Raw genomic sequence first — 12,166 nt, forward strand, 5'->3', positions numbered from 1 at the left:
AAGCCCAGCAAGAAAATCATGCAGAACATAACATATGCAAATATACAGTAAGTCATAACAGGTAACCCACAGAAAAACAAGTCAACCATTAGACTAAGCAAACACGGCCATGCCGCCCCAGAAACCTTACCAAAGCCCTGGGGTATCGATTCTCACCGCGAGGATAACTCATGTATCCCTTGGGTCCCACCCTGAATATAAGCATCCCATGTGTTGTGTGTTGCTTTCGGCCCCACTGCCGTACCTGGCCTACGCCGCACTCGACCCTTGCCGTTCATTTCATCATAATCACACATAGCATAAATCAAGCAACATTCAAACAAATGCTAATTCAATTAAATCTGCACCCTAACATGTAATGCAGTATAGGGCCACGCCCGGCAATCATCTCATCATGCAACATGCAATATAGGGCCGTGCCCCGCAATCACACTATGGGCCCACGCCCCATCCTACGGGTGTTATAGTTTTCTTACCTGTATTCCGAGCCTCCTGATGCACTCACGCCGCGAGCACGGTCCTCTAGCACGAGCCTCTCCAATAACCTAGTCACAACACACAAGAAACATCCCTCAACACTAACCAAATCAAAGACCGCTTCCCGGGACCAATCCCGCAATTCCGGGACCTCTAAAACCTTAAAACAACACCCCGGAGACATCCCCCGAACCCCCGGAGCAAAGGCCTAAAATTGCCTAAAAATGCCATCCTGAAATTAGCCTTGTTCCGCGGCACAACTTTCTTGTGCCGCGGCACCCAGAAACCAGAGGCTCCCCGCCGCGGCAAGCAAAACCCGTGCCGCGGCACGCCCTCGCAGACCCAGAATTCTGGGTTTTTCCTTCGCGTTTTCCCGAGCTTCAACCTCTCCAAATCACCCTAAACCAATATCTAAACCCCAAAACTCAATTCCAAGCTTCACATGAACAACTTAACAACCTATAGGCACTAGATACAAGGCCAAAACATCAACACAATCAAGAATCCACCCCTTGATTCCCATTTTCAGCAACTCAAACCAAAAACTCAAACACACTAACTCAAGCTCTAGATTTTACAAATCAAAACTTAGATGTGTATAAAACCCTTACCTCAAATGGAGAACCCACACAAAGTCCTTGATCTCCTCCTAGACTCCCACTTCTCCTTCTCTTCTTCTTCTTGCCCTAACTTCTTTCTCCTTCTCTTTCTTCTCTTCAATTTCTATCAAGCCTCAAGTGACATAAATGCCCAAACCGTATACCCCTAAATCCCAGCTGCAAAATGTCTATAACCCTTGCCAAAAGACCATTTTACCCTTTCCTACTAATCCTCCTTAGCTAAACCTCAAAGGGCACTTAAGTCTTTACACTTCATTTCAATTCTATCACTTTTTACCTTAAAACTTGTTACCCACAGCAGTAACTAATGGTTACCCAGGTTACTAAATCTCCAATAACCATTACCCGCTAAATCTCAACTTAACCATAAAATTCCCGAGGTACCCCTAGGCTCCTCCCGAGCCGGGTATAGAAATCCCGTTGTGACTCTTGAGTTAACTAGCTCTCTAGGACCGTCTCGGCACGTGCATCACAATAATAAAACCACACTCACGTGGTGCAATTCACAGAATACAATTATCACATATCAATACAGTTATGCCCAACATGGCCAAAATTACAATTACGCCCTTTTAACACGATCCGGGCCTACATGCATACTAGTAAACATAGCCATGCATCTCAGTTAAACAAATAGCCAAATAACATGCTTTAAATCATAACCATGCATTTAACTCACGAAATCACACAAAATCCCAACCTACCCTCCTGGCACACTAATCAAGGCCCTTAAGCCTTATTAGCGATTTTGGGTCGTTACAACTATCCCCTCCTCATAAAAATTTCATCCTCGAAATTTACCTAAACACATCAGTCAGCAACCCGCAATCTGACCATCATCTCCAAGGTCCATCGCCTTACTTTAGTTCCCACCAACGCTCTTTCAGGAGAACAATCTTGGCTCGCAAGATCTCGTCTAATAGCCATACTCTCGATAGCCCCTCTTTAACACCGCAACCCTGCCGAAGCCCAGGGTCTGCCTAGATTACAATGACCAATTCATTGTCTTATTCCTGATTCCATAGATACTCAAACGTCATCACCTCTACTAGGTGGGATCAGCTTGTAGGCCCCGCTGGCCTAACACTTAGTACAACTTCGAAATTTTATGTTGAATCAAGAGTCCGAACTCTCCCTTCTTTCTCTGAACACCTTACAGATCCTCGTCTGTTATTACGCAGAGCTGCAACTCTTTCCTTCCGGAGCTTTATTTCCTCATAATTTAACAATTCACAAGCTCTTTATTCTTTCAGATAGGCAGACACTCCTGCCTTAAGAATTCCAACAGCCTCTCTGGCTTCCTCTCTGAGCCATTTCCAAATAGTAGTATCCACTATCCTTCTCCTTTTACCATGTCCTATGTCGCGTTTCATTAACCAGACACCAGCAACTGCTACCACGACTAACTCATCAGGGATAACACATTTCCTTAATACCTCAAGTATTCGCCTACCCGGCGCTCAATTCTTTAAGATATCCGATAACTTTCAGACTGCCATTTCACTTGTAATCAACTGATAATTCCAGGTTCCCACTCTGTTCTTTTCGTTCACTAAATCCATTCCAAAATTTAAACTACAAAAGGGTCTCAATTCGATATCATCGACGTTCCATCCCGAAACTAGTTCACTTGACCCAACTACACTAACTCGATCAACTGAGTTAAAACTTTTCTTATGCGGATACCTTACTTAAGGTTTAATGTGGTCTATTCCCGCGATACGCCACCACATCACCTAACCCCTCAGGGTCCAAAGGACAACACTAGATCTTGTCACCCGCTCAACCCTCCCGGTACCGCGTACCCTAGGAGGAGAAATGATGTCCACTCAGAACCCTCATTCAAAACCAAATCCTAACTGGATCCCCCACTCGATCCTGGTGTCCTACTTGTACCACTATGACAGGGTCCTTCCCTGTTCAACTCAAGCCAACACTTTGAATTCCATAGCTCAATGACACCCACCAGCTAACCATTACCTACTAACATTATGCCGATCTCGGTCGTTGCTTTGTCCACCCCATTACAATCTATGGCGCTCTTCCTTGACTGACACACGCCTCACAGCTAGGAGTTCCGCCTCCAATTATCTCCCCTCGCTCAATCGAGGATCTCAAACACTGATCATCCGTCTGTTACTTTTCACCACACCTGGGTCTCAACGCTATCTTTCTTACTAACACCCAATACTCGAGTACCTCATCATAGATCAAGTCCTTTATGCCACCACTCTTAACTTAACCATAACACACACACATTCCAGCATTACCAGATATTAATCAATTCTTACCTTGACTTCTGAATTTCTTTCTGATTTGACACCACTCAGTCCGTCTAACCTCAAGTTTTACTGTTCTCCTCATCTCTGATGTAGTTGTCCCCGGAGATGCTTGTGCAATAGATGACGCGCTTACCAGCCTCATTGTGCCTTCAATTCTTCAGACGTTCTTCATTAGCTTCTTTGCGGCTTCAGATCAATTCTTCTCTTACCTGTCCTTTCTTCTCGTAGCTCTAATCTGAGAACTCCTGACGACACCCAACTAACACTCCGTAGAACCTTACCTGAGACTTTGCCTTCTGGGTACAAACGTCTTTCGCGTAGTCACTTGCTCACCATTTCCGTCTGGGAGTAATCCACATGTACTGCTCGTGAACTTGAAGGGAACTTGCCTGAACCATTCTTGTATTCTCTACTTAAAGAACTTACCTGTGCTGCCGTAGCTTGAACCAAATCTAGAATCTTTGTTACCAACTCCTCACACTTTACTTAGTTCAAAACAAAATTCCTGAAATGTCTCTTTCCTTGGTTTCCAACTGGTAATAACCAGGTCGTAGATCAACTCTTGGGGACATCGTCCCATCTTGTACCCAACATTGCACTTTTCGCCCTATCCTGACAAAGCTAACAATCCCCGCAGTACAACACGCTGGCTACACCAGGCTCAGATTCCTTCGATCGCTTCAATAGACTTTCTGTCGACCAAAGCCGTCTTTTACAACATTCCTTATACCAATCCTATCTGTAGTCTGACCTTGAAGTATCCCTTAAATCTTTCTTTACATATCCACGTAATTTTCCCACTGATCAGCTCTGTCTCCTTTACGTACTCCAGATGATATCCTCAACAATCCATCTGCCAGAGTTTCTAATTCCTTCTCAATAAGTATCACTGTCCTCAGCCTCTCGAATGGCACCATTGAGGTAACCTCTCTATGTCCATCACCCTCTCGGAGCATTCTCAACACCGAATCCTTCCAGTTTGCTACATGACCAAAGCATAAGCTCGTCAGTTAAATACTCATCCTTGAGGACTCAGCCTCGAACTTGTAATGTATCGATGCATCCCAGTTCTCCGTTTCCCTCACCATGGGAAATCCATCCTAACATCTCAAGTCATTCTACGCAGAAGTCACGCCCCCACATGACCTCCTCCCAGGTGGCATCCTTTCCCTTATGCATACACAATAACCTCCCTAGTTCCTGTCACCAACTTGATAATTACCTCTTCCATCAGGCTTCTTTCCAATCTCAAATCAGGTGCCCAAGCACTGTCTGGGGTCCTTCTACCTCAAAATTGAGAATCCGACCTCGCTGCGTTCTATCAACACAAGTACCATCTTATCGGCCAGACCTTTTCTCCTTTCTGGCAAAACCAAAAGCCACAGAACTATCCGGGGTTCTTTTAACTTGATTGCCCCGAATCTATCTTTACTAATTCCATCAAAGGAAGCACTGCCCTTGCGTCTCTAGCACTCATGCTCTAATCATCAACCATCAGTTCCTCGACATCATGGCCCTCTCCGCCATCCACATACATACGATAATTCCTTATATCAGGGCGGCCCAAATTCCCTAGACTATTCCAGATCTCATATCCTTAAATGGGTCGCCATCCAATTCTGGATACATCCGTCAGTAAAAATTCCCAAAATGAATTATCCAATTCACCAAACCCATTGTTCTACACTGTGGTTACTCTATCAGTCCAAACCAAACTAATAAGTCCACCCGTCTTCACAGTTCAAATCACGTCTTTAAAATCTCTTCTAACCATTCATCATCTAGGTCCTTTCCAACCCATTAAGCCCGTACTTCAGCCCGAGTACCATTTCCGGGCATCTCTCTGCCTCAACATTTAACATAACCCTCTAATCAGGATCTCTCATCCTCTTAACCAAGGGTGGAATTAACTCTGCTCACCTATTGATAAATTCCTTGTCAACTCGAACTCTCCTCAAATCCCGAGGATAACACCCTTTAAACCTCTCATATAATACCTTTATCTGTTCATACTTCACAGTAAACCAACACTGGTAACCTTACTGTTAAAACATCGAAATCCGCTATTTCCCCAGAGAAATCCGCTGTTCTTCTATCCCATCTCAACTAACAAACTCCACAGCCTACTCACACACTAGTGACTCACTGCTGCTACTTTCAGGGATAACTGGAGATCTCAACTCCAACTTATATCTAAAAACCCCCTTTCAACACAATATCAGGTCCCCAAACCCTTCTAGGAACCAACAACTCGAGTTCATCCGTCAAAGCTGACCAACTCCTGAGCTCCGTGGTTCATACTATGAACCAAACCACAACTAGATTCCAACAACCACAGATATCATGCACCCAAAAAGCATAAATAGGCCAAATCAACAATGATATACATTTATTTACTACATTCTATCACCACTAAGTATATCCACACACATCATGCTCCATACAAGCCAATAAACAGATATAACATATGAATTTAATCCAAAAAATTAACCACATACACTCAATATGTGAACCATTATGCCCATGTTCATCCACATACATAATAATGTCATTCAGCATGCATTAATCTCAACATGCAATAGCCAAGGGCCCAGCCCAACAGTATCTCCTGCATATGTCAACCCATTTCTCATGCTCCCTAAAGATAAGCAGGCAAACAGGGCATTCAAACATACATTCAGACATGTTAATCAATCATACCAACCAACCCTGAGTCGAGCTTGTCACTGACAGCGAGCGTACATGTTCGGTCAATCTCTAGAACCAATAAAACTTGGCTCGCTCTGATACCAAGTTGTAACGCCCTACTTCCTTAGAGTCGTTACTAAGTGATTTTTAAGACAAAACAGTGTGCAATGAACTCGCTAACCGAGGTTTTGAGACAAAAGTGTGACTAATTAAAATTTAAGGCTGTAATCTTAGAAAATGCGTCGTTTCATTTAAAACTGCTAGTATTAAACATTTGGGATCCCAAAATAAGGTTTGAAAACTATTTACATCTTGAAATAAGTTTACAGTTGATAAATCATAAAATCATAGATTATTACAGCCATTTTCAAATAAACCCCCAACCAAAGCAGTCGGGCAGGCCAAACATGTACGCGTCGCTTCACGCTCTCCGTACTCATGGTTGGTTGACTCAGCCATTTCCCTTACCTGCAACACAGAGCACCCGTGAGCCGAAGCCCAGCAAGAAAACTCATGCAGAACATAACATATGCAAATATACAGTAAGTCATAACAGCTAACCCACAGAAAAACAAGTCAACCATTAGACTAAGCAAACACGGCCATGCCGCCCCAGAAACCTTACCAAAGCCCTGGGGTATCGATTCTCACCGCGAGGATAACTCATGTATCCCTTGGGTCCCACCCTGAATATAAGCATCCCATGTGCTGTGTGTTACTTTCGGCCCCACTGCCGTACCCGGCCTACGCCGCACTCGACCCTTGCCGTTCATTTCATCATAATCACACATAGCATAAATCAAGCAACATTCAAACAAATGCTAATTCAATTAAATCTGCACCCTAACATGTAATGCAGTATAGGGCCACGCCCAGCAATCATCTCATCATGCAACATGCAATATAGGGCCGTGCCCCGCAATCACACTATGGGCCCACGCCCCATCCTACGGGTGTTATAGTTTTCTTACCTGTATTCCGAGCCTCCTGATGCACTCACGCCGCGAGCACGGTCCTCTAGCACGAGCCTCTCCAATAACCTAGTCACAACACACAAGAAACATCCCTCAACACTAACCAAATCAAAGACCGCTTCCCGGGAACACCCCGGAGACATCCCCCGAACCCCCGGAGCAAAGGCCTAAAATTGCCTAAAAATGCCATCCTGAAATTAGCCTTGTGCCGCGGCACAACTTTCTTGTGTCGCGTCACCCAGAAACCAGAGGCTCCCCGCCGCGGCAAGCAAAACCCGTGCCGCGGCACGCCCTCGCAGACCCAGAATTCTGGGTTTTTCCTTCGCGTTTTCCCGAGCTTCAACCTCTCCAAATCACCCTAAACCAATATCTAAACCCCAAAACTCAATTCCAAGCTTCACATGAACAACTTAACAACCTATAGGCACTAGATACAAGGCCAAAACATCAACACACTCAAGAATCCACCCCTTGATTCCCATTTTCAGCAACTCAAACCAAAAACTCAAACACACTAACTCAAGCTCTAGATTTTACAAATCAAAACTTAGATGTGTATAAAACCCTTACCTCAAATGGAGAACCCACACAAAGTCCTTGATCTCCTCCTAGACTCCCACTTCTCCTTCTCTTCTTCTTCTTGCCCTAACTTCTTTCTCCTTCTCTTTCTTCTCTTCAATTTCTATCAAGCCTCAAGTGACATAAATGCCCAAACCGTATACCCCTAAATCCCAACTGCAAAATGTCTATAACCCTTGCCAAAAGACCATTTTACCCTTTCCTACTAATCCTCCTTAGCTAAACCTCAAAGGGCACTTAAGTCTTTACACTTCATTTCAATTCTATCACTTTTTACCTTAAAACTTGTTACCCACAGCAGTAACTAATGGTTACCCAGGTTACTAAATCTCCAATAACCATTACCCGCTAAATCTCAACTTAACCATAAAATTCCCGAGGTACCCCTAGGCTCCTCCCGAGCCGGGTATAGAAATCCCGTTGTGACTCTTGAGTTAACTAGCTCTCTAGGACCGTCTCGGTACGTGCATCACAATAATAAAACCACACTCACGTGGTGCAATTCACAGAATACAATTATCACATATCAATACAGTTATGCCCAACATGGCCAAAATTACAATTACGCCCTTCTAACACGATCCCGGCCTACATGCATAATAGTAAACATAGCCATGCATCTCAGTTAAACAAATAGCCAAATAACATGCTTTAAATCATAACCATGCATTTAACTCACGAAATCACACAAAATCCCAACCTGCCCTCCTGGCACACTAATCAAGGCCCTTAAGCCTTATTAGCGATTTTGGGTCGTTACACAGCCTCTGTTGTATTAATCTGAGATGTTGTTCATGCTCTGTCTCTGACTGAGAGTATAACAGTATATCATTGATAGAAACGATCACGAACCGATCCCAGTCATCTTTGAACACTGCTCATCAAATCCATAAATGTTTTCGAGGCATTAGTCAATCCAAATGACATAATTAAGAACTCACAATGCCCATATCTTGTACAAAAAGCGGTCTCTGGTATATCATCCTCCTTGATCCTCAGCTGGTGATAACCAGATTAAAGATATATCTTGGAGAATACCGTCTTACCCTATAACTAATCAAACAGATCATCAATCCTCTGTAGATCTTATGGAAACGCATCCAGAAATTCACTGACTAATCTAGTCTATCCTGGTCCCACTGGCACGACCTGAGTGGTATCCACCACATTAGCTAAGAATCCTATGCATCCCCCTTGCAATAGGTCTCTAGCTCTAATCAATCCATATCCAAGATCATATCAAAGTCGGTCATAACCAACTCTATCAACTCAACTGGTGAATATTTTCCCCCAATAACCCATCTCTTAAAGATACCAGTTCCTTGGTAGGCGGTAGGGTTGCAAATTCTCATCACAACATAACGACGTAGTCTACATACAAAATATATGCCTTTACTAGATGCAACAAAACAAAGAAAACATGGCACCAGAACCAATCAGCATAATCTAAGAATCAGAACTAGGAGGCTGACCTATCACTACTAAGGAACCAGCCTCAGTCTCTGACGGCATCATAGTGAACACTCAAGCCGGAGTCAAGTTGTCCGCTCCCTATGGTTCATCCTTCCTCAACCCTGGGCAATCCCTCCTGAGTTGCCCAACCATCCCACATTAGAAACATGCCTTTGCTCAGCATTCTCCCAAATGGTGCCTCCTACGCCGAGCACATTCCGGGTAGAGTTTCCAATCCTCGTCCTCACCCTAATGGCATATCTAAGCACTTGGAACCCCTTTTCTAGTCCAAGGGTATTGTATATGTTGATAACTTTTATTTTCTGATCACTGGGGCCTTTGCCCCTGCCTGATCCAATAAACGGAGGTATCACTGTCTGAACCTCACACTCTCCGTACTCTTCCTCCAATTCTCATTTCGTGTGCCCTAAAAAACAAGAGCCCTCCCTAACACCTTATTGTAGGTGGAGATCTCATGCACTGGGCGTATCTAACGCCAATAGCTATCCCAGAATTCAATCCCTGGATAAATCACTCTTTCCGAGCCACATCCGTGGGTACCTTATCAGAAACAAACTTGGTCAACCCATCGAATTTGTTAACATACACTGTTACCGTCGTATTTCCCTGAACCTGGTTCAGAAATTCATTTGTCTTTGCCGTCTTAACTGCGTCACAATAATATGTCTCATTGAACAACTGCCAAAATTCCTTCCAGTTCATCGCAGTTGTATCTCGCGCATGGGATACTACTTCCCACCAAGTCCGAGCATCTTCCCGTAGCACATACATAGCACAGATCACCCTATCATGACCAACCACCCCCATAAAGTCGAGGATGGAACTGATCATGCCCATCCATTTCTCAGCTCTGAATGGATCTATTCCTCCCTCAAAAACTGGAGGGTAATATTCCTGAAATCTCTCATATAATAATTCCCACCTGTTCTCAACCCTAGGCTGAGCCAAAACTGGTACCACTCCTAGCATATCAATGGAGGAGGTGTTCTATGTTAGAACCTACTGTTTTAAACACCTGATCTCTTCCTCTTGCTTCTGCAATCTTGCTTGCATATTTGTAAACACCTGCTACCAATTCTGAGGGGTAGGCAGAGGGCCCTAGCCCTAGCTATAATTTCCAGCCTTAACATAAACACCACCAAGTCCCATTAACTACCTTGAGTACATAACCTCTGAGTTCATCTACAATGAATGACTTAACCCATTAGGCATAATGAGGACGTTCAAAATCCTTCCCACGAAAAAACCAAATAGCACCACATGCACATACCACTGTAGTACTTAAAATACATGCCCATAAAATTCATACATCAATCAATAAACCCTGCTCTTCTCAACATAAATACCATGCTCTCAATTCTAGCTTGGAGATAAAGCATTCATATATCAACTGAGCAGGCAAGCACTTAATCATATCAACAATCAAGGGTCAGTCCCTATCAGAATATCTCATGCTTCCTAATAAGGTATGCAGGTAAGGCATTTATATCCTATTTAAGTAGTTAAGCACATAACCACATAAATAGTTACCGAAACCTGAGTCGAGATTGTCTTTAGTGGCGAGTGTACATGCTCAGCTTGTCTTCAGGAACCCTTAACCTTGGCACGCTCTGATACAAAGTTGTAACATCCTCCTAATCAAGGACTGTTTCAATATGTATTTTAAATAGTGCTAGACTCACTAAATGAGTCATTTGGCCATAACCGTGTAACTAAACATGATTAATGGTTTAGGGTTAAAAATTTTGGTCAAAAAGTATAACTGTTTCACTAAAACATTTACTTCCATACATGGGATCCCAAACTAACACTTAAAAAGGTTAATTATAATTAAAAAGTTACAACCAGCCGACCTAAGCGGCAAAATAGGGTTTGACCCTAGTTCCTTTGAGAAACCCAGGATGTGGTGGTCAAGTAGTCACATATGTACACATCGTCACTGAAGCTCTACAACTCATGGATGGTTCAGCTTCCTTTTCCCCTTACCTGCACCATATAGCACCTTTGAGCCATGGCTCATAAAGAAAACTTAAGCATGCTCATAACCAGTTAATAACATGTTACCAAATAATAATAAGCATGCCTACCAGTAATGACCTTACTCATGCATGCATACGATTCATATAAATGACTACAACATAATTTGGGACAACTACCCTAATTAAATGATTAATGAATCATATTGGGGCATGTTGCCCAAAATACATGATTAATGAATCATACTGGGGTCGTTGCCAAAAATACATGAATAATGAATCATACTGGGGCTCATTGCCCAAAATACATGATTAATAAATCATATTGGGGCTCAGAGCCCTAGGATATAGGACTAATGAGTCACCCTGGGGCCCTTTTCCCTATCCTTTGTATAACTAGCCTTAGAGCTGGCCTAGCATACTTGGCGCTGAGTATTCTTTGACCATTGGGTTGGATAAGCGTATGATATGCTCCTGATTAGGCGTAACCATATCGACCAGCGATCAGAGCGATAATGCTATTCTTAACTTACAAGCCATGTCCGGGGCCAACCCTAAGATATGGGACTATTAAGTCACCTTGAGGCTCATTGCCCTATCCTCTGTACAACCAGCCTTGGAGCTGGCCCAGCGTACCTAGCACAGAATTTTCCACGACCATTAGGTCGGATAAGCGTATGATGCGCTCTTGATTAGTCGTAATCATATCAACCAGCACTCAGCGCACTAATGTCATTCTTGACTTATAAGTCAAGTCTGGGGCCCAACCCTAGGATATGGGACTAATAAGTCACCCCGGGGCCCATTGCCCTATCCTCTGTATAACAAACCTTGGAGCTTGCCTAGTGTACCTGACACTGAATTTTCCACGACCATTAGGTTTGACAAGCTTATGATGCGCTCCTGATTAGCCTAAAAATTTTGACCAGCACTCAGCGCACTATTGTCGCTTTTTACTTATGATTCAATGCTTTCGACTAGCGTTCAATGCACTATTGTCGTTCTTGACATATATTATATATCAAATATCAAGATACAGAGCATTCGGCATGCTTAATCAACAATCACATGCATAATCATAATCATGCACATTCTCA

Source organism: Humulus lupulus, chromosome X, assembly GCF_963169125.1.
Source record: "Humulus lupulus chromosome X, drHumLupu1.1, whole genome shotgun sequence".
Taxonomy (NCBI): domain Eukaryota; kingdom Viridiplantae; phylum Streptophyta; class Magnoliopsida; order Rosales; family Cannabaceae; genus Humulus; species Humulus lupulus.